The 23,789-nt window shown below is 45.1% G+C and overlaps 1 protein-coding gene across 1 annotated transcript in view; it reads right to left on the bottom strand.

The window, feature by feature from the left end:
• Wasf3 (WASP family member 3) overlaps positions 1-23,553 on the bottom strand; it is a 94,668-nt gene extending 71,115 nt beyond the window's left edge. The window contains exon 1 of the mRNA XM_059249412.1: positions 23,484-23,553. The gene's annotated coding sequence lies outside the window, so the exon portion shown is untranslated. The remainder of the gene's footprint in view (positions 1-23,483) is intronic.
• Between the last annotated feature and the right edge of the window lie 236 nt (positions 23,554-23,789).

Raw genomic sequence — 23,789 nt, 5'->3', positions numbered from 1 at the left:
CAACTGACACTTCTTTCTGGCAATAAACTCAGATGTAACTAACTACACCAAGTCAAAGAATTAAGGCAAATTATATCAGATCTACAAATATGCAGTATTTATATACTTTGTAAAATTATATACTTTGCAAAATTATTTGAGAAGACTCACATTTTGTAAAATCCTCTTCATTACTAACGTTTTTACTAGTGGATAGTATACACAGCAATGAGTTTCATGCTGCTGTTTTCATGCACTTCAGAGCACTCAGCCATCCTGACACCCAAGTCTTTCCTTCCTTCTACACAGACCGAAAGCGGACCACTCTACTGCTTCAGTCTCAGCCTAAGCCTCATGCCTGGTTTTCTGGTCTTTTCTTTTGTTCCCAACAGGCTGATCTCCATCACACAAAAGCCAGAGCAACTCTGTCAGAAGAAAGAACTCTTCCAAGGACCCAACCTACACGCTTCCCTTCTTGCCGTCTGGTGTGTGTGTGTGTGTACACACGAGTGCGCATGTGTGCGCACGCGCACAGATCTACCCACAGGCAGCAACCACCTGAGGATTTAGGCTCCAAAGCAATCTCTCCTGGAATGTTCTTCCCCAACCCCCGCCCTATTGTGTGACATTTTGATCCTATTCTGGCAATAAGGCTCACTTGGAGTCAGAGGGCTGGGCTAGCCACTAGCTGACCAAAACCTTTAACCAAAGAGGTCTGGAGGACTATAGATAGATAGTAGTAAGAGAGGATCTCAGCCCTTTTGGATGGAGGAACAGAAGAGATAGGAGGTCACTGGTGGCTGCTCCGCTGCTTCTCTGATCTTTTGGGTTCTTACCCCGATATATGACTCCCGATTTTTTATTGCTAAAATAATTAGATAAATGCATCATCGCCCCATTCCTTCCCATTTCTGCTTAAACATTACCCACTCTGACCCCACTCCAACTGCCACGCCAGGCCTCTACCTTCTCCGTTACAACCTGTGAGCTTCCGCTCTGCAGTGCGAATCTCTCCTGCCTGGGTCTCCGATGAGACTTCCGCTCTGCGTGCCGGGCGGGGCGGGGAGGGGCAGGGCAGGAACTTCTTAACTATTTTGTTCAATCATGTGTCCCCAGTGCCCAAAATAGGCTGTGGCATACAGTAGTTACTAAGTAGCTGCTTAAAAATACAAGTGGAGTGTATCTGGCATTCCCTTCTATTTTATAAGAAACTAGAGAAATGCCTTCAGATAGTACCATTGGTCCTGCAGTTTGTTCCTGCAGATCCAACAGTGGCAGGTTGGACATATGCAGGGAAAAGCCACACTCTACTGAACATATACTGACAAAGCAGGCTAAAGTATCGCTGAGGTAACCTCTTTATTCTCAGCATTCAACAATATCCCAAAGAGCAAGACATCTCACAAATGTATCAGCTATGGATGCCACAGCAGGCTAAATCTCTCCACCACAGTAGGGACTTACTGCTGTCCAAGCAAGTCACTTCCTGCAGCACACAGTGGTCCCTTTCTTCTGAGGGCAATTTGTGGTAAGGTTTGATATCTACCAATCAAGCCGTCTCCCAACACACCCTGGTCAGGGACCATGGGATGGTTTAAGTAAGAATTGTCCCCCATAGGCTCCTGCATTTGAAAGCCTGGTCCCCAGCTGGTGGCACCCTGGGGAGGTTTAGGAGTGGTTTTGTGGACTTTATCGCTGAGGAGGCAGGTTTTGGGTTGCGCTTCCTGCTTTCAAAGCAGGCACTTGTCAGTTCTGAGATGAACCATAAGTAGCACTCAACTTCCTGACAGAATAAAACTGCCTCCATACTGACTCTCCCAAACCAGAATCTTAGTACTGCCCACCAATCTGGCTAGGAAGAAAAAAAAAACATAGAAGAAACCAAGTAACCACATACCTAACAAGCTGTCTGGTTGTGCCTACAGCCCAGCACGCCAGAGTGGGGGGTGGGGGGGGCAGGAGGAGCAGGAGGCTCAGCAGTTCCAGGGCAGCCTGGGCTACATGACACACTATCTTAAAAAAAAAAAAAAAAAGTCAATACCTGTTGGGTATGTGTATAAACCTTTAATCCCAACACTCAAGAGGTAGAAGCAGGCAAATCTCTGTGAATTCCAGGCCAGTCAGGGCTGCTAGGTGAGACCCTGTCTCAAAAACTAATTAATTAAATAAAATGTGCACCTACTGATTATTCGTAAAATAGATATCTAAAAAAAAAAAAAGTCCAGCCTCATGCAACATAAAGAAATGGAAGGGAAAGGTACAGTACAATGCAATGCATAATAATTTTAATTTATTAGATTAGCAAAGGTGAAAAATCCCAGTGCAGGCCAGAATGGGGGAGCAAGAAGGTACCCACAGACTCCAGTGGAAATGTGGGCAGCTGAGAAAGGGCCACAGCTCAAATTCAGCTCTAGAAGAAAGAAACACGTAAGTCTCCAACGTAATCAGTGACGACAACTGAACACAGAAGTAACTGGGACATGGATGTCACTTCATAAACCTGGAGAAGGTTGCCCAAACAGGCACGACCCAAAACGGGCCCAAGCGGCCCTCCTGAAAAGTGGAATGGTGCCTGAGCGATTCTGATTTTCTCTTGTCACACACATCGACCAATCTACAAATGCCATCAAGAGCTCCCTCCTCCTCCACCCCCACAGCCTCGGCAAGTCATTCCTATTCAGGGCAAAACAAATAACATTTGAGGGGTCATTAAACTGACCCTGCTTTGAATTTTTCACACTTATCCTCCAGGATTATTTTTTGTTTATATTTTTTCTAAACTTCCTGCTCTCGTCTTGCTAATTTCAATAATGATCGTTTACATCAGTCCATTTGGTTATCACATTTACTCCCATTTGAGACATTATCTAAATTCTTCAATAGAGTGTCTACTGTAGCCACACGACTTTGAAACCTCGCCCTCTCCTGTGGACTATTATCATGACTGGAATGATAGACTATGGTTAAAGTTTAAGAACAGTTGTTTTAAACCCTGTGGCAACTTTAACAAATCCTCAAAATAATTTTCCAAAAGGGACAAAACCAACAAGCAAAGCCACCCCATTCATTGTCAATTAGCCGTCATTCACCCACAGAGGAAGGTCAGTTTTCGCTCACCATTTGCTCCACTGTTTTCCAGTCTCTCACAAAGTTACTGAAGCATGGATTTGATCTGCCCTTCAAGGTCTAGAGTGCGGCCTTCACCAACCACCAGGCTTGACTGTCTTTGGTAAACTGTTCTGTTGGCGGCTCTCGGAAGAAGGCTTACTGCAACCATGAACGGCAGGCAGAGGACTCAGGCCCTCCTGCGGCTGCAGACACGCAAGCGTGTTCCATGCTTCGGATAGGAGGGCATCTCTCAGCCTGGTTCTGGAGAACTCTGGAAATCTGGACAGCACACTTCCTCCCAAAACGCTGACTAGTTTGGAGGAAAAGGCAGAGAGAAATATCTTGCCAAAACCATTTCTGAAGCTTCTCTCTTGGTAGGAAAGCCTTTTTCCTACAAACGTGTTAATTCAAGCCTTAACTGGATTGGTGATATAATGACCTTTTATTATTCCCAGTTGAGTCTTACAACAACAAAGGGGCTGAGCTGTGTCTGCCAACAGGAGGACTACTGCTCATGTGCTCACGTCTGCCAACAGGAGGACTACTGCTCCCGTGCTCATGTCTGCCAACAGGAGGACTACTGCTCATGTGCTCACGTCTGCCAACAGGAGGACTACTGCTCCCGTGCTCATGTCTACCAACAGGAAGACTACTGCTTCAGTGCTCATGTCTGCCAACAGGAGGACTACTGCTCCCGTGCTCAGGTCTGCCAACAGGAGGACTACTGCTCCCGTGCTCACGTCTGCCAACAGGAGGACTACTGCTCCCGTGCTCAGGTCTGCCAACAGGAGGACTACTGCTTCAGTGCTCATGGGTTTGGAGGATTTTTACACTAACCCTTGCAACTGACAAAAATAAAACAAAACAAAAAACACTGCAAAGTAAGTCTTCAAAGACCAGTGAACACTGTCTGATAATAAAGCATAAATCTAAATATTTCTTTCCAGAGCCAATGTCAGACTGAAGTCTAAAACCCTGTTTCCAGATCTGGAATCCAGACAGGGCCCCCAAGAACTTACAGCAAAGAGAATGGTTTTCTTGAGCATCTCTGACCATCTTCTAGGAACCAGACAGGCTGACTTTAAAATCCTCACAGAAAAACAAAAGAAAATCTACAAAAGAAGAATGACGGACAGAGAGCATCTCCTGTCACACATGAAGACATCAGAAGTGCTGTGTTAGGCAGAGCAAAGGAAACAAAGCTATGAGGAACAGAAAGGGCAGAAACGGAGCCCAGTACGGCCACCCAGGACCAGTGGTCTCAGCACTGAGGAGGCTGAGGAGGGAAGACTGTAGCGTTCGAGGCCAATCTGGGCTGAACAGTAAGTTACAGGCCAGCCCCAAGTACAGAGTGAGACCTAGTCTCAAAAAAAAGAGGAGGAGGAGGAGGAGGAGGAGGAGGAGGAGGAGGAGGAGGAGGGAGGGAAGGAGAGGGGAAGGGAAAGAAACAAACAAACCAACTGACAGTATGGAAACAAACACGTCAGTGTTGCCATACCAACTAGATTGACATGAGGGGGTCATTATTGGACACCTTATAACAAAAGTCAAGTATTTCAATGGTAACCACTAAGAACTAGAAGAAATCGAATTTTTAAGCAGTCCTAAATTAGAAAGGTCTTTTAAATCATTATTGAGGGGTCTGGAGAGATGGCTCAGCAGTTGAGATTACAGCTGCTCTTCCAGATGACCAGAGTTTAACTCCCAGGACCTACACAACCATCTGTAACTCCAGCTCCAGGGGACCTGGATGCACAAGGTGCACACACAGCCACTCAGGTACACACACAAACCCTAATAGAATAAATAAATAAATAAATAAATAAATAAATAAATAAATAAATAAATAAATAAATAAATAAAAGATCTTTAAAACCCTAAAATACTTTAGCTGTGTATCACCCGAAACTACTAGCTATGAAGAGGAAATCACTAAGGTCCCAACATTCTGTTCAATTACTGGTCTGTTGTAACCAATCTAAACTAATCTAAAATGAGAGAGAAAAAGGCGAATCAAGAAGGAATTACTTTATTACAGTGTTTGCTTGATATCAGTAATCTTGTAAAATCGAATATGTATCTTGGAGGATGAGGAGAGAAGCAGGTGGAAATTGAGGATTAAAACATCAGGCAAAAATGCACTGTCTCTTGGAGACCACAGGCACCACGCAATGAGGGCCAACATCTTCCCAAACTGAGTTGAGCCTTTCTGAACAGAAGCCGTCTCTGCACAGGGTCTGCTTTCTCACTCCAGACTCCCCAGGCTCCTCTTAGGAAAACCCTCCGACAGCCGCAGCTCTGATCCTGTGAGGACCCATCTGGTCTGGGGGAGTGGGGAGGGGACTGAAAGCCTGGCCACAGCAAGGCTGGAGTGACTTCAACAGACAATAAAGGCTCTGACAGAGAGAAAGGGAAATCCTACATGGACATGTGGAAGAGTAATTTAAAGAAAATGCAAAATGCCCTTGGGGGAGAACGGTCATGGTCAAGACTATCACACTGCAAAACTGTTCAAGGGACCACAAAAGGGTAACAAAACTAAACTCACATCTATGGTTTGGATGTGACAACGTTCTCATGAGGTAGTGACACTCTGAAATGATGGAACCTTCTGGAGGGAAGATGGTAAGGAGAGCCAAGGTTACTTACTGACGACATGTCCTTGAAGGGGATTACGGAACCTTGGTTCCCTCCTCACCATCTGTCTCTCTGCTTTCTGGCCATGAGTGGCTTTGCTCTACAACACATGTCTCCCATAAGGCACTGCTTCTTTACAGGCCCGAAACAAGACAAGCTATCGCAGAGTGGAACTTCTAAAATACTGAGTGAAAACAACAACCTCTCATCATAAACTGACCACCTCAGATATTTTGTTATAGTGACAAAGACCAACACATTCCTAATATTGAGTTTTTAATAAAATGAAGTATTTTCAAGGAAATGCTAGCACACAGCTAATAACAATAACGAAACAAAAAGAATGACTAGAGCTCAGCCTCTTTGAACTACTCATGTGAATTACTCTTCATCTTCCAGCTTACCTGTCTCAGAAATAAACGAACACTAGATGAATTTTCCACCCAGCTTTGCCATCCATCACTCCCCTCGTGACAGAGAGAACTTTTGTTTCTCGCCATTTAAAAATAATAATAATAATTCTGGGGCCAGACAGAGGCTCAGCAGCGAAGAGCGCTTGCTGATCTCAGAGAAAACATGAGTTTGGTTTTTAGTACCTGCGTCAGGAGGTTCACAATTGCCTGGAACTCCAGCTCCAGGGGATCTGACACTCTCTTCTGGCCTCTGTGGACACCTGTACTCACATGTACACACCCACACACAGAGGCATAAATAATAAAACAAAAATCTTTTCCTCCTCAACTTGACAGGAGACATTTACAAAAAAAGGAAAGAAAAAATGTCACTACAACTAATATCACACTTAATGCTGAAACTGAGAGCCAAGACACACACCTGTTCCTGCCATCTCTGTGCAGGACTGCAATGGGACCCCACCCAGGCCAGTGAGGCAAGAGAGGAGGGGAGATCAGTGCCAATGAACGTGGTAGATGAGCAGCAAGTCAGACTGGGGAGACAGTGACGTCACCTTGCCGTTCAGCATCATGACTAATGCATGTCATCACGTCACATGCAGAAAATCTGAAGGAGCACACAACCAACTACTCGAATCAGAGAGCGGGACGTGGCTTCGGGGTGCAACATTCACAGTGTTGGTGAGAGCGGTTAAAAATGGGTGATGTTGAGAAAGGCAAGAAGATTTTTGCTCAGAAGTGTGCCTGGTGCCACACTGTAGAAATGGGAAGCAAGCTTAAGGCTGGACCAAATCTTCACTGTCTGCCGGGGCGGAAGATGGGTCAAACCACGGATCCTCTTACACAGATGCCCTCGAGAGCAGAGGCATCACCTGGGAGGTGATGCAGGATGGAGTGAATGTCTGGAGAAACATCCCTGAGCATTAATAACTCGCCAGGATTAAGAAGGGGGAAAGAGCAGACCTGATACCTTTAAAAGGCCACCATAGCCACCGCCTTATTTACAAGACAAATATCCTGTGACTTTTAGTGACAACCATAATGTAAGCCATACACCAGAACTCTGATCATGAGCGGCTACCAGAACGTTTTGTTTGGACAGTCCTGATTTACGCAAGGTTGGCTCGCAGTAACTATCCCAGTTTGGAGGCACCGCCACTGTGGTCCTTTCTAAAGGTGGGGTTGGATTTAATCAGGAATGTTCAACTTTCCGCAGAGATGGGAAACGCCAACTTCAAGCCTATGGAACGGTCTTCCACTTAGATTTCTATGACTGTTTCACACTACATTTACAGAAAATGTCTAAACGTGGGGAGACTCCCTGCTGCAGATCCGAGAAGACTCCTTCCCCTGAGTCTGCACTTGTGTTCATTGGCCTGTTCCTGTTCAAACACAAGGAAGCAACGGTCTCTATTCTTGATGATGCCAATTTAATTAAAATTCCCTGTTGTCAAAGAATGACGCCTTTTACTGCTGAACAGTGTTTTTGAGTGGTTTGGTTATAATACCAAGTAAAGAAGATTTAACACTTCTCACACACATGAAAAAGAAAAAAAAAGCCTCACAAGAATCAAAAGGTAAGTTCAAGGGTGGAGTCATTTGGAAAAAAGAGTTGGGTCAGTGGTCAGTGGGGAAGGTACTTGTGGCATAAGCTAACAGCCTGAGTTCCACCATCTGATCCACGTAAAGTTGGAAGGAGAGAGAACACAAGCTCCACAAAGCTGGTCCTCCGACTTGCAGAGTCCTGCTGTAGTGTGCACACACACAACAGTAATCATAGATCATTTTTAAGTGGTTTTGTTTCGGTTTTTTGTCTGTTTTTGTTTTTTGAGACAGGGGTTTTGTGTAGCCTTGGCTGTCCTAGGACTAGCTCCGTAGACCAGGCTGGCCTCGAACTCACAGAGAGCTGTCTGCCTCTGCCTCCCAAATGCTGAGCTCAAATGTGTGAGCCACCACTGACCTGCCTACAGTGATTATTTTTTGAAGTTAGGATGAGTCCTCTTAATTATTTTATTTTATTTTACTTTATTTTATTTTATGTATATGGGTACCATGTGCATGAAGTGCCATGGAGGCCAGAAGAGGGTACCAGATCCCCTGGCACTGGAGTTAGAGCCGTTTATAAACTACCACGATAGTGCTGGCAATGGAACCCAGGTCCTCTGCAAGAGCAGCCAGTGCTCTCAACTACTGAGCCATCTCCAACCCTGTCAGTATCCTAACTTTGATACTGCACTAGTCCCAACAGATGTGATATTGAGCAGAGAGTACACAGAATTGTTCAGTACCCTCCTTGAACTTACTATGAACCTGCAATTGTTTAAAAATAAAAAGTTAAAAATAAATTGTAATTATCTATGCCTGGTTATGCAGGCCAGAAATTCCAGCTACTTGAGAGGCAAAGACAGGAGTGTCTCAAGTTCAAGGCCAGCCTGGGCAGTTTAGTGAGACCTGGTCTCAAAATAAAAAGTTTAAAATAGGAGTTGAGGGGGCAGCGAAATGGCTCAGGTAAAAGTGTTTGGTGCATAAACTTGACAACCTGAGTTTAATTCCCAGATCCAGATCCTACAGTAAAAGAAGAAAACCCACTCCTGAAAGTTGTGCTCTGACCCCCCCCCTCGACACACACACACAACCAGGGCATGCATGCATCCACACTCACACGCACACACAACGATAAATTTATAATGATAAATAAATTTTATATTTAAAGGAGAGAGGGTGATATAGCTTGGTAATACTGTGCTTGCCTGGCATTCACAGGACCATACATCCAATGTTCAATACTAGTAAGTAAATCAATATTAATTGCATTTCTATATAATAACAGCAAACCCCCAAGAAGGAAATGAAAATCTGTAGATGATCCTTCTGTGCGTTTGGGAACCTATCTTGCATCTTTTTTGAAACAGCAAATACAATGGTTAGAAGCAGTATGCAGCTCCACACAACTCCAAGCCAGACCGGTCATGTCCCCAAACAAACTGGAATCACCCAATTAACACCCAAAACCTCAGACCCATGTAGCGCTCCAGAGGCATAACAATTCAGAGACTGGATCCCAGAAGTTAGGATTTTGGAAACCCCAGAGGTAAAGCACTCCTGTAGGAAGCAGTACCTTTCAGATGCATGTCCCCAGGACCATCTTATGGTACTGAATCTCAACAGGTGCCAAGAACAGAAGGCATGCTGGATGGCTTTATGTCAGCTTGACACACGCTAAAGTCATCTAAGGGGGGTGGCCTCAATTGAGAAAATGTCTCTAAAAGATTGGACCATAGGCATGTTCTTAATTAGTGATAGCCAAGTGAGCTTCCTTCACATATCAAGGTTATTTAAATACAGACACACACACACACATCTGAACAAGCAGAGACTCAAAGTACTTACACACCCATGCTAAAACCCAGGTTCATCACTTGGACCACAAATACAGTCAATTATCTCAATAACAAGTTCTCAGTTACCCCCAAATGGTACCCAACTAATACCACCCTAGATACATCAGCAAGAGGTGCCTTCTTCAACAGATGCGTCAGAGCTGGAAGTCTCTCTAACTGGAGTTTAGTAAAGCAAGCGAAGTAAAAGGCTAGTGAAGGAGTCAACATCTGTGTATCCAGTGGTAGAATGAAGGTGAAATAAGACTGGAGTCCCGGACAGACAAACAGTGGGCATGAGACTGAAGAGATGGCTCAGGGGTTAAGAGTACTGGTTGCTCTTCCATAGAACCGAGGTTGGGTTCCCAGAACCCACATGGTAGCCCATAACTCCATACTCCAGCTCCAGGAGATCCAATGCGCTCTTATGGCCTCCACAGGTACTGAATGCCAGTAGTGTACATATATACATGCAGGCAAACACTCAAATACATCAAATAAAACTAGATTGAAAAAATAAATTAATTAATGGAGGTTAACCTTCTATGCCTTAACTATGTAGAATACCACGAAGATATTGCGAGGAAATGGGGAGAGAGAGGAGAACACAGTCAGGTCAGTATTACCACGCAGGCAATAGATGAGAAGAAAGGATGCTAGTCAAAATGGACAGGTTCAAACGAGCAGGCCATTAAGGTGCTTCTGAGGTTGCTATTTCAAAGGTAATCACTAGAATAATAAAGTCTTTCCTGACATCCAAAGAATTTAATCAATGAAACAAACCTAACAATGAATAACTAAGTAAATAAAGTGAAGTGAAATACAGACATAATTACACAGTGACAGAATTGAAAACAAACATAGTTAAATAGCAATTAATGTAAATGATTCTAACTTGCCTATTGAATGAAAAATATTTTCAAATTGTTTAGGGCAACCTATTTTGACTATATGAGTCATGTTTAATATTCAGAATAATTAGTGCATTTATAGGAAGTTCCAATGCATACTCAAAAGGTTAAACAGTAGACAAAAATTTATTAGGCAAATGGAAATATTATGTTTTAATAATATCAGTTAAAATAAAATTCAAGTTGAAACTACTGACATAGACAATGACTACTTACAGACTGAAAGCTATACTTCCAATGAAGGAAAAGCTAATGACTCATGTGAACCAAATAACGGGTAAGAAACAGAAAAACTGCAGAAACACCATCAAGCGCTCATACCAGGAATGTAACAATGTTTCACTATTGGCAACTGTGGCAAGAAATTCACCAAACTAATAAACAGCAAGAGAAGAATTGTATTGTTACCTCTAGAAAGGGTGAAGACGTTTTTGATAGAATTCAGCACCCATTCATAATCCCAACAACAAAAAATCTCTTGAGGAGGCAGGAGCGATAAACTCAGTGGTTAAGAGTGTGTAGTGTGCTGGGCGGTGATGGCGCACACCTTTAATCCCAGTACTTGGGAGGCAGAGGCAGGAGAATCTCTGTGAGTTGGAGGCCAGCCTGGTCTACAGAGCAAGTTTCAGGACAGGCTCCAAAACTACACAGAGAAACCCTGTCTCGAAGAAAAAAAAAAAAAAAAAACTAACAGAAAAACAACAACAACAACAAAAGAGTGTGTACTGCTCTTCCAGAGGACCTGGGTTGGATTCCCAGCTCTCACATTGGGTGGCTCACACCACACTATAACTCCAACTCCAGAGAATTTGGTACCCTTTTCCAGCCTTCACAGGAACCTGCATTCATGTGTACATATCCCCACACACATACAAATAATTTTTTTTAAAAAATTTAAGTCTGTTGAGTGAATAGGAATGGATGAATTCTTTCTTGATGTGACTTTAGACAAACATGAGAAAGAATGAAAGAAGGTACACATGCTCACACGAGGGTGCACAATCACTAACATTTAACACCCTAAATGAATGCTCAGAGCACTAAATATTTTCCAGGTTTTTCTCTTTCCTAATGTCTGCATTTATGGCTAAGAATGTTCCTCTGAGTACAATTTTAGCTGCATCCCAAGTGCTTACATATAGTATTTTTATATTACTTCTAATCAAAATATTTCTAAAATGTAGTCATTCCTATTATAACATTTTCTCCGGCCATGGGTTACTTAGGGAATAATCTTCTGGACACATTTGGCTATTGATTTTGTTTAATTTAAAAAACATCATTCTATTTTATTTGAATTGTCTAACATCTGCTGGGATTTTCTTTTGCCCCAATGATCTGGGAGCTTGTGTAAATGTCTGTGTGAACTTTAAAGAATGTGTACTCATAGCTTTTAGGAGCAACATCTGGATGTGTCAGAGAAATGGATTAATTATGTCGTTCAAATCTTTACTAAATTTAGTTCCAGCCATTGCAGAAAATGTGTTTATAAAAAAAAATCCTACAATTTGTGGTTTTAGTTCCTTTATTTCATTTTAAACCTAAACTATAAAAACTAAAAATATATCTAATTATGTAGACATCCTGTTATAGGGAACAGGAAGGTAAATGACCTCCTCCACAATTTTTTTTAATCACTTTTTTTTTTCAACTAATTGTTATCCAAAACGGCTTAATGTCACCTACCTGGAAAATAAAGTAATTTCTTTAGGCATCTTCCCAAGTTTAATTGGGTCATATCCATAACTCCGGGGAGCACAGCAATTTGTTTAATTACACAGAGGTGCATTTTGCAACTAATTCATATTGCTGAGTACACATGAAGACAGCAATTCTCCACAATACACTCTTGACAGATTACTGACTTTTTATAACTCGGGGATACTATTTTTCCCAAATCAAAATTACCTTGGCCTCGATCTCGGCAAAGAAGGCAAACGTCACTCCTCTCCTCAGCGCCCAGGCACCATCCTTCTGGGCTGAGACGGGGGCCTAGCATCGCTCCTGCTCATGGGTCCAGACAACCACCACTGGCATGGTCACCGCTGGCATGGTCACCTGATCTTAACGCCAAACCACCTGGACTCTAGCAAAAAGCTCTAACAATCCAGCTGAGTGCCTGGACTGGGTGAAACACTTGTATGCCACTGTCCTTCCAAGAACCTCAGAACGTGGATACAGAAGTAGTCTTGATTGGCACCCTCTAAATTCGGTGATGTGTTACCTCCCAATTTGACCCAGCACCTCCGCTAAGGCCAGTGTGCTGACCCACCTAAGACAGCACATTGCAGGAACCCCTTCCCTTTGCGATCACGCCATGAGATCCTCAAGGAAAGGGAGGTCTGAGTCATCCAGATAGCCATAGAACCCAGCAATGCCTAGCACATACACCCTGCCTCAACTGTTCCCCCTGCAACCTGTTTTCTGCATAGCAGTTCCAGGAATCCACCATAAATGATATCAGCCTCTTCCCTGCTCAAAACCATGTAAAAACCTCCCACTTCAGAGTACAAAGTGCCACCTCGGTCCTAGATTGCCCTCCCTGCAGTTGCAATCAATTCACACAGCTGGGCACACACATCTCCAGACACCTTGGGGACAGTTGTATTCCTTGGTTACCTTACTTAGCTCTTTCCCAAAGTATCTGTGCAGACAGCTCCCTCCTTCCCTTCACTCACACCTTTGCTTACGTCTCACAGAGGACTTCCCTGACCACTGTATAAACCTGGGACACTCTTTGCCATTATCTCTTATCTTCCTAGACCATCCCTACTATCTGTGTTTACAAGTTGCCCATCATCTCTCCCCAGTGAACGGTACAAAGGCAATCCTCTGAAACTGGGGTAAGTGTTTGGCTGTAAAGCGTCACAGTTAACTATTCCACTCTTGGCAGGTTGCACACTTCTGGTTGCCACCACTGACCTCTGTTCCACTCTACCTAGCTGTCCTAAGGCAGTCACACACCACGAAGAAACAAAAGGGTATGTCTGAATATCAACACAGTCTTACCCAATCAGGTAACAATCTGGGTTTGACTCCCGGGATGCAGCTTACCAACTGTCCTACTTTCTGATGATGAGATAAAACATTCTGACCAAAAGCAACTTTGGGAGGAAATGGTTGATTTTATTACCCTAACACTGTCAACCTTAGTCCATCATGGAGGAAGTTGGGGAAGAAACCTGGAGGCAGGAACTGAAGCAGAAGCCTTGGAAGAACACTGCTGACTGGCTTGCGCGGCCTGGCACCCAGGACTACCTGGCCAGGGGTGGCCCCACCCACAGTGGGCTGGGTCATCCTACATCAGTCATTAATCAAGAAAACGGCCTACAACCTCCAGGCCAATCTGAAAGAGGCAATTTTTCACTTGAGGTTCTCTCTTCCCAGATAACTTAGCTTGTGTCAAGTGGATAAAAACCAAAAAACAAATGGGTGCAACAACCTCTGCTGTAGCACACAGTGAGCAGCACTCCGAGTGAATGAAGCATCCCTTTGGTCTCTAAATCTGCCTTCAATGAACAGCACAAAATACTGTGTCCCTGCCCCCAAGCTGAGAAAACAGTCACACAAATCCTATAGACATCTTACACACACGCCTTTTAAACTGTTTCTGAATGGCAGCTTGAAGAAAATGCGATGTGAAATCAAGGATTTATTAAGGAAGCTGGTACGTTCTTTGCGAATAGTGCAAACTACAGCACAAAGCTGAGTTTTGCTCCCTTCACTAAAGGCCACCAGGATGCAAACCACCACTTAGTCACCCTGGGCATCAGCTGGTGACGCTGTCGCTTCTCTGGGGGTTCCCAGCTACACCTACGGCAGGCTAAACGAGGCTGAGTCCCAGCACAGCCAGCAGTTGGAGGGTTGACTGTGCTGGCTCTGGGAGCCTTCCACAGGCTCTTATCTTTCCCCAGCCACCACTCAAACCACCCAGGATCCCAGTTCCTACAGAAAGCGTGATGCAAGGTGAAAAGACTGACTACCAGAACATCCACGCAGAAGTTCACTAGGGATGCCAGCTGTGGCGGAGACACAAGCCTCCACGCACACAGATTTCTCCGGCCAGGTCACTGAAATCTTGCAGTTACTGAAGCTGTTAGCTCTGCCATCTAAAATGCTGGCCATGGAGACTTAACCAGACCGGAGGGATGGGCCTTGATGTTTCACTCCCGATCCCCATAGATTAATGATTCTTGGAATCCACAGTTAGCGCTTTATTGTTATGGGTACTTCTTATGAGCTAACTCAGATCTTCATTTAGTGAAAGGCAAGCAAAAAGCCTCCACTGACTATGGCCAATAAAACCACAAGCATCTCAGACAATAAACATACCCACTTAAACACAACTAGTCACTTTCACTTACCTGCAAGTAGACCTAAATTCTTTGTCCAAAAAGAGAAAGCACTCTGAGTGTATTAAAATGCAAAGTAAGATACTGTGTCTAAATTAAGTCTGACAATCATTAGACACCAAAGAGCAAAAAAGTAAAACCATAAACTTCTGAGTGCCTACTGGCGCAACAAAGTTAATAATAAATAGACTGAGAGTGTGGCAGCTGTGTGGCTGTCCTAACCACTTAACTGCCTGCCCTAGCTGGCTTGCTGCTGCTGCTGCTGCTGCTGCTGTGATAAAGGCACGAGCAAAAACAACTTGGGGAGGAGCAGGTTTATTTGGCTTACAGATTACAGCCCATCACTGAGGGAGGCGGAGGGAGAAACTTGAGGCAGGAACTAAAGCAAAGGCCATGGCGGAATGCTATATTGTTCACTGGCTTGCTCCAGGCTCACGTCCAGCTGTCTTTCTTAAACAGCCCAGGCTCTACTGCCTAGGGATGGCACCGCCCACAGTGGGCTGGACCCTCCTATATCAATTAGCAATCAGAAAATGCCCCACAGGTCATACTCACATGCCGATCTGATGGAGGCAATTCCTCACTGAGGTTCCCTCTTCCCAAGTGACACTTGATTGTGTAAAGTTGACAGCTGAAGCTAATGGTAACAACGTGTGAGCCTTATACAGTTCTTCCAGGTGTTATGCGTTTGTTGGTCTTTGTGTGTTTGCTTTGTTTTGAGGAAGTATAGAAGGAACTGGACATGTCAACACTGGAAGAATTTTTTTAAATTAAGCTTATGTAAGGCTCAAACAGCAAAGAAGTCATGAAAATTGTGAGGATAGCTCAGGTATGAATTTATCATTATCCCTGGCAAACCTTGAAACTGCTAAATGGCAATGTCAACTTTGGGGGCGGGGAGTAACAGCTTAATAGTCAGAATATTTCAAGGAATGGTTCAACTGCAGTGAAGTCTTGAGAAACATTGTTGCATTGGATAATTAAAACCAGTTGCCTGGTGACTGGAGAATTGGGGGATTTCTGTAATTTCTAGTTTTAAGTTAAAACTCAAGAAGCCAGGCTCGGTGGTACTATTAAGGCTGGTGAGTAGGGCCAAGAGTGAAGTCCAGGCCTCACACAAAGACTGCAAAATTAGCATTCCAGAAAAAGCCCCCCTGGCAAAGAGGGTGAGGGACATTTGACCCAGCAAGGCCAGTAAGTAACAGACTCCACAGGCATGACGAAGGTTCTTCAAACGTCATGGCCAGGAAGCCAGGAAGTCAACACACCACCTGGATCCTTGGTGCACCGCTCCCATGAACCTCTCTCCCTGCTCAGATCTGCTTCCTACTGTAGTCTTTCTTAATACATCTGAGCTTTCTCAAGACACGTGCCTCTGTCCATTTCCCCTTCCTGTTCAGAGACACAAAAACCTCGAAGTCCCAGCAGCTGCATCCAGAACTCCATACTGCTGACGCGGGGTCCCTTCTTCAGGTTTCCGGTCTCATAGATGACAGAATTTTACAGCTGAACTGGAGAACAATTTCATGAGAGCCGGATTAGAGGAAGAGACAAAGCCAGGATTTTGTTGTTGTTGTTTTGTTTTTAAGTAAAGGGGTCAGAAAAGCAGAAGAAAATGGTAGATCAAGAGAGAAAGAAAAAGACAGAGTTCTAACTCAGAAAAGCAGGGAGGCTTAGTGAGGATTTATAAACTACTGCAGTGAGGAAGGGACTTCTGGGTAAAGTCCCTGTCTCGGGGCAGTAAGCCGGCTGTACGGGAAAGGCACTTGCTACCAAGCCTGAGGAACTGCATTCAACCCCCAGGACTCATATGGTAGAAAGAACTCATGTAAGTTGTCCTCTGATCTACACACACACACACACACACACACACACACACACACACACACAGAGAGTGGATATAATAATAAAGACATTTTAAGTACATTTCTTATTAAAGGAATAGTTAAACAGATCACTTAAAGTATAACTAGGGCTGTTTGTGTTCAGGTGGTTGACTTGACAGATCCATTAACATTAATATTCTCTTTCTCTCTTTCTCTCTCTCTCTCTCTCTCCCTCCCTCCCTCCTTCCCTCCCTCTCTGTTTTTTTTTTTTAAACAGGGTTTCTCTGTGTAACAGCCCTGACTGCCGGAACTAAAGGTGTGTGCCACCATGGCCCGGCTACTCTTAAAGTAGGATGTGTCTTTGTAATCTTATATTCTTTTGGGCAATGTAAACTATTATATATATATATATATATATATATATATATATATATATATATATATATATACATCTAGCACCAGTCTAGGGACATAAGTACAACTCAGAGCCTGATCTTTCACTAGAAATCATGTAACAGTAGTTTAAAACAACTAAAAAATAAATAAATAAACGAGAAATACCGTCTATAAAATAGTCATGATTTACCTGGAGAAAAGTTCCTCTTAGTGGGCTTGGCTGTCCTGTTTGCTCCTACTGCTGTCATAAACACCATGACCAAAAGCAGTTAGGGAGAAAAGGATTGATTTGGCTTACCCATCCTGATCAAAGCCTGTCATGGAGGGAAGTCAGGGCAGGAACCTGAGGCAGGCACATAGGCAGGTCTCACAGAGGAGCACTGCTCACTGGCTTGCTCTCCATAGCTTGCTCAGGCCACCTTTTTATAGAACCCAGGACTACCAGCCTAGGGGTGACACCACTCACAGTGGACTGCCCCCCCCCCCACACATTAACCATTAGTCAAGAAAAGTCCCACAGACACTCTCACAGGCCAATCTGATGGAGGCAATTCTTCTACTAAGGTTCCCTTTTTCTAGGTGACTCTACCTGGGTCAAGCTGACAACCACTAACCAGTGTAACTTCTAATCCAAAGACCAAGACGTTAGGCTACCAAGATGGCCCAGTGGGTAAATGCTCTTGCCAGTTGACTCCATGTTGGAAGGAGAAGACAGAATCCTGAGATTTGACCTCTGACCACACACACACAGACACACAGAAACAAGCACGCGCACACCAAAACAGAAATTCAAAAACCAAAACTTTATCAGCTCCGACGTATGACACAAGTAGAATGTGCCCCACCACAAAACTCAGTTTAATGCAAAACAAAAATATTATAAACATCGTGTAAGATTAACTTGAGGCCACGTATATGATATATATAGAACATTCATGAATTCTGTGTTTGTACTTGGGTCCCATACTCATGATACCTCATTATGTTTATGCAGAAACTTCCAGCATCCAAAGCACTTCTGACCCTGGGCACTCCAGATAAAGGATACTTAAACAGAAGCTTGATCATGTAACCAATGGGACCTAAGACACAGGCATCCAAACATGAGGACTGACTGCTAGTGTTGAACTTTAAACACTCCAAGGTCTAGTGTTAAAGTTTTGACTGCCAGAGAAATGCGACAGGGAGATGGTAAGATTAAGAGGTGGGGCCTGATGGGAAGTTTCAAGGAATTGGGGGTGTGGGATTGTAGGACTCAGTTTCTTCTTCCTATACTTACTCTGGCCTTGAAGCAATGAGTCCCTTATATCATGATGTAACATCTTGTCATATGCCTAAAGGCAACAGAGGGCCGACCCATCACAGACTGAAACAGTGACCCAAAATAACCTTTCACTTCATAAGCTGGTTATCTCAGGCATTAGTCATAGTAACAGACTGAAAAGGACTAGCACACTGAAAAGGAAGGAAACCCATAAAATTACATGGTAAAAGAGTCAACATATACATATATAATACATATTTACTCTAATTTATATATTTATAATAAGATATGTAAATGACAGAAGACATTTTCGACCAATTTCAACACCACTGCTCCACTGGGCTGGTGGTAGAGGGGACCCTAAGAACACGCCCCAGGAAAAATTTCAAAAAAGTACAAAGTGGGGGGCATAGGCCTGGTGATGCAGGCCAAGAATCCCAGCTATTCAAGGTGGAGGCAAGAGGAGCCGAGGTTCTGCTTGAGCAGCCTGGGTAACCAGTGAAACCTGTCTCAAAATAAGAACGCTTTAAGAAGATTTGGCGGTGGAAGGCATACCTAGCGTGGACAGGGCGTAGGTTTAATTGTTTGTACCATCCAGAAAAGGTAAAGCCAAAGCTGAAAATTATCCACAGATCCTGAGATCAGAACCAAGGCTTAGAAGCTTGACCTGAAACATGAGAGTGTACCGTGGGATATTCGGAGCATCTAAAATTAAAATTAAAAATAATTTAAGAGAGTCCTCAGAAGAAAGAAAAAAACAGTAGTAACCTTCAGAGTGGGCATGGGTCCAGGGAAAAAAACGATGGAAGAGCGACTGAAATGTGAGCATGGAAAAGTCACTCTATCTAGGGCTGTCTACCAGCCCAGGCGGACGGGCTCTGACCCAAACAGAGCTGGCCTTGAGGCAAGTGCACAACGTAACTCAGAGAGAGTACTCATTCATCAAAGAAAAACAGCCAAAAAGGGACACTGCCCCTTTAAGGACAACATGACCTCAAGGGGAAGCCAAAGACAGACTAGCCCAAGCTGGAATCCATTCAAACAAGGACTACCCTGTTCTAAAATCTCCAAAAAAATTATCCTGTACCCGACGCCCTTCTCTGGTTCCCATCTGGAAAAAAGAATTTCTACTCTTCTCTCTTCCTGGAGTTTTAGGAGCCCACCTACCCTGGCTGGCTCCTCTCTCTTCCCTTCATTTCTTAATCCACAGCAACAAGGCTTGGGAGACTACTCACCAAAGCTACTAATGGCACCCCTAGGCCAAACCCAACAGCTTTCTTGAAGTCACTATGAAGAGGAACTTCTCTCTGATTCCTCCTATTCAAGTTCTCTACACTAACTCAGAGCCTTCCAGGTAAAACCCCAAAGGCCACCCTTTACCTGGACTCCCTGCATCCACCCTTCACCCCCACTCCCTGCATCCACCCTTCACCCCCACTCCCTGCATCCACCCTTCACCCTCACTCCCTGCATCCACCCTTTACCCCCACACCCTAAATCCACCCTTTACTGTTACCACCAAAGTTCCAGAACAAGGCAGTCTACACTCCAGATCTCCACCCACTAGTGAACCCTGGTGCATACCGGCCTTAAGGCTCCAGTCTCCATCACTAGGTGTCACTGTCACCTCAGGGTCACAAAGGATGTCCTGGCTGCAGCGCACTGGTATAGGCTCCCTGGGACACCGTGACCTTCTTGCTTCTCAATCACCTCACACCTATCTTTCAAATGCAGAGTTCCTCAAATCTCATGCCACCCACCACTGTTCTTACACTCCAGAACACTTGTCCCGCAGCAGCTGAGACTTAGCCTAGACAAGGGTAACCCACCATCCCCCTATCACTAGCACCAGATGCTGCTGTCCCAATCTACGCCTAGAAATCCCAGGCTGCCAACCAAATCACAAACCACCAAGGACAACAGAGGACTGCCCTAGAAGTACCACCCAGCCAACTAACGATGGAGTCCTAGCAATTCGACCTCTTCAAATCCCCCTCCTCCCAGCCTTCCCTCTTCCGGCTCACCACATCTAACCATGTCTCTCTTTTGTTCAAAATCCTTCAACCACAGCCTGCTGTCCGCTGAGGTTCCAACTCCACCACCAGCAACAGCCTACACTGTTTCAGTCTCTCGTCTCACTTCGTGCCTCTTCCGGGCGCTTACCCCCTCCGACTGTTTTCAGTGACTCCACTGTACCCTGCCCATCTCTCTGTACGTTAGTTCTCCCTCCGCTGAGACCAGAGCCGACTCCTTTTCATTCACTTACTCTGGGAGCTTTTCTCCTCTCAGGACAACCCCTTAATTCTGGTCAGTGGTCCTCCTCTGAGGTTTTATGGTCCTTTCAGGATACAAACTGTAGGCTGGGCAGCAGTGGCGCACGCCTTTAATCCCAGCACTTGGGAGGCAGAGCCAGGCGGATCTCTGTGAGTTCAAAGCCAGCCTGGTCTACAGAGCGAGATCCAGGACAGAGGCCAAAGCTACACAGAGAAACCCTTCTGGGGGGGGGGGGGAGATACAAACTGTAGCCAGTGTGTACACAGAAAGCTTCACAGGCAGCCAACAGAGCTATCTATCCTGTTATCAGTATATTGCTACCATGCATGACAAACTCTAAGGCATCCTGAAGGTTGAAGAGAAGTAAATGAATACATTAGGTCACTCAGGAAGCTTGCCCATCATGGTACTGACCACACTCCTCTGTCTGTCAGAATACAGTACGGAGATCTGAAAATCTCCTGTCTCTCACCTCTGTAACCCCAGTGGATAAGGTAATGCTTGGTACTGAGTATGCAGTCACCTAAACAGAAAAGGCTGCTTAAAAAAAAAAATCAAATCAAATCTGGGGGCTGGAGAGACGGCTTCGTGGACAGGAGCACTTGCTGCTCTTCCAGAGGACTCAGGTTCAGTTCCCAGCACCCACATGTGGGCTCAAAACCATCTATAACTCCATTTCCAGAGGCTCTGACGCCCTCTTCTGGCCTCCATGGCGCTACACGCACATGGTGCATAGACATATATGCAGGCAAAACACCCATACACATTAAATAAATAAATATCTTTCTAAAAAGTCTGGAAAGACATACCCCATAGTATAAAGTTTAGTTAGTCCCGCAGAAAGAGCATTGGCACAGACACAAGGCGGGAAGGGTAGAAGTCGACACTCTTTAGTCCATACGTCTCTATATTGACATTAAGTATTTTTTTCCATGTACATGTGGTTCCAAATGCCCAAAAGTAAAGTTAGAAAAGATGCCTAACAAAATGAAAGCGCTCTGAGGCTGGGGAGACAGCTCAGGGGGTAAGAGCTTGTTACACATGCGTGGGGACTGGGTTTGGAGCTCAAGCACCCACGTAAGAAGCCTGGCATAGCGGTGCACCTGTAACCCCAGCACTGGGGAGGAAGCGGAGGCAGAGACAAGGGGTTTGCAGGAGTTGATGACCATCCGCTAAAAATAAAAACTGAGGGCTTAAAGTTTAATGAGACTGTGCCTCAAGAAGGTCACAGATCTACAGAGGACCCAGGTACACACATCCACACATGTGCACACATACACACACATGTACACTGGACACACCAAAACTGAACTTAAACAAGCACTTAAAATAAGTTAATTAACTTGTAAAGAATTGAGAAGGTGAGCAATTTGAAGTCTGGGCAGCAATTTAGAGACACACTCCCAAGGGAGAACCACAACCTACATTCTTCAAAGGAAATTTCTGCAATCAGAAAACCAGTAAAACACAGCACAGACAAGTCTTTTTGTATCTATTGAACAAAATTGTTTTCATGCAAGCATTCCAATTGCCTGTCAACATGTAAGTCTCTGTGAAAACTGTACAGTATGTCTACACAGTCACACTGATGATGGACCACGTCGAGGGTGAGGGGGGTTGTCAATGTCGGCACGACCACCTAGCAAAATGTGTTCCAGCTTTATCTGCAGAATTTTTGAGATGATCGGCAACCATCGCTGAGAACGAGATTATAAATTTTAAGCAAACCGGTCAAGCCATGCTCTAAAGCAGCTTCACTTGAAAAAGCTGACTGCGCAGATGTGAGGTTTATACGCGGGTCTAGAACAAGATTCTTTCCCCTGCTGTAAGTATAGCACCACAAACACCAGCCCAAGCCAGGTCCCCTTTACAATCCAGTGAGCTTTGAACATCTAAAACAACACAGCTTTCTTAAAAATCAACTCTGAAGATCTTTTAAATTCAGAAAACTGAGCGCTACAAAGCAGCTATGAGACTCCTGGGAGAAGGAAGCTGAGAGGATGCGATCTTTAACTGCCTTTGGGAAAGGTCAAACCTGCTCTCTCTGGTTTAGCCTCTCAAGTACATGAAAGAACTGGCTGAAAAGATCCACTCACTGCATTGTCTCGCTGCTTGAATAGGAAAGTTTGGTAAAGCATACACAAAAACACCCGGTGCTCAGGAGAATTTGCCCTGGACCAGACAGAGAAACCAGCCAAGTGTCTGACACTCTAAGCTCGGTTTGGTGTCGAGTCGCAGGTATTGTCACAGTTTTAGACAAGCTGAACTTTCAAAATGTAAAACATTTCAAATGCTCAGTCTCTCTCTCTCTCTCTCTCCCCTTACAAAAACGTGGATTCAGAATCTTAAAAGTCTAAATATCATGCCTCATTAGGCATTTGAATTCAACAGCTTCGACGCGAAATAAAAAGGACCCTTTTTAACCTTCGTCTTTTGAAAACTCAAAAAAAAAAAAAAAATCACTGCTAGAAGGCAATCACCATATTAAAACCAACCCCTGAATGATAAAGAATCCCTTACTCCACTCAACAGCAGCCAAGAAGATGACAGGCTCCCTTTAATCCCAGGCCTATCGCATAGTTTCTCAATAATTAAGAACTCTGCTCTCCACTGCAGAGAGGCCAAACCAAGAGGAAAAATCGGCATTTGCTGGGAAGTACCAAAGCCAGAGGGGGGAAAGATGTTCAGTCCGGGAAGCTGCGCCGTGGACCAGGCCGGGAGCAGCCGGAGCCTCGGTGCACGCGGCCCGCAGGACCCCGGCGCAGGCCAGGCCGCACGCGGGACGGGAGCTATCGGGATGAAGGATGCGCAGGGAGGATGCGGCGCCACCTGCGGCCGGGAGGGACCAGGGCAGGTCCGCAGCCCGAGCGCGGCGCCCCCGGAATCCCGCTCCACGTCCCCCAGAGGTCGGCCAGGAGCCTGGCAAGGACCCCCAGCCGCACTCACCGTGCCGCGATCCCGGCTCCATCGTCCCGCCGCCCGCACCGCAGCGCGCAGCGGCGACAGACGCCGCCCCCGGCCCGGCACCGCGCGGCCACGCCCCCTTCGCGGCCAGGGGGCTGGATTGGCGAGCGCTGCGGCCAATGGTGAGCGGTCAGGAGCGGGCAGCGTAGGCGCTGCGGGGGCGGGGCGCTGCGGAGGAGGCGGCGCCTCCTCAGGCCTCCTCCTCCTCCTCCAAGGTGGGGAACTAGAGGACCCCGGTATCCCCTCTGCTTGCAGACCCCATGAGTCACCACCTGTAGCCTAACCTTC

The sequence above is a fragment of the Peromyscus eremicus genome, chromosome 23 (genome assembly GCF_949786415.1).
Source record: "Peromyscus eremicus chromosome 23, PerEre_H2_v1, whole genome shotgun sequence".
Taxonomy (NCBI): Eukaryota; Metazoa; Chordata; class Mammalia; order Rodentia; family Cricetidae; genus Peromyscus; species Peromyscus eremicus.
The sequence above is the reverse complement of the archived record's forward strand: the minus strand, read 5'-3'. Positions and strand labels throughout refer to the sequence as shown.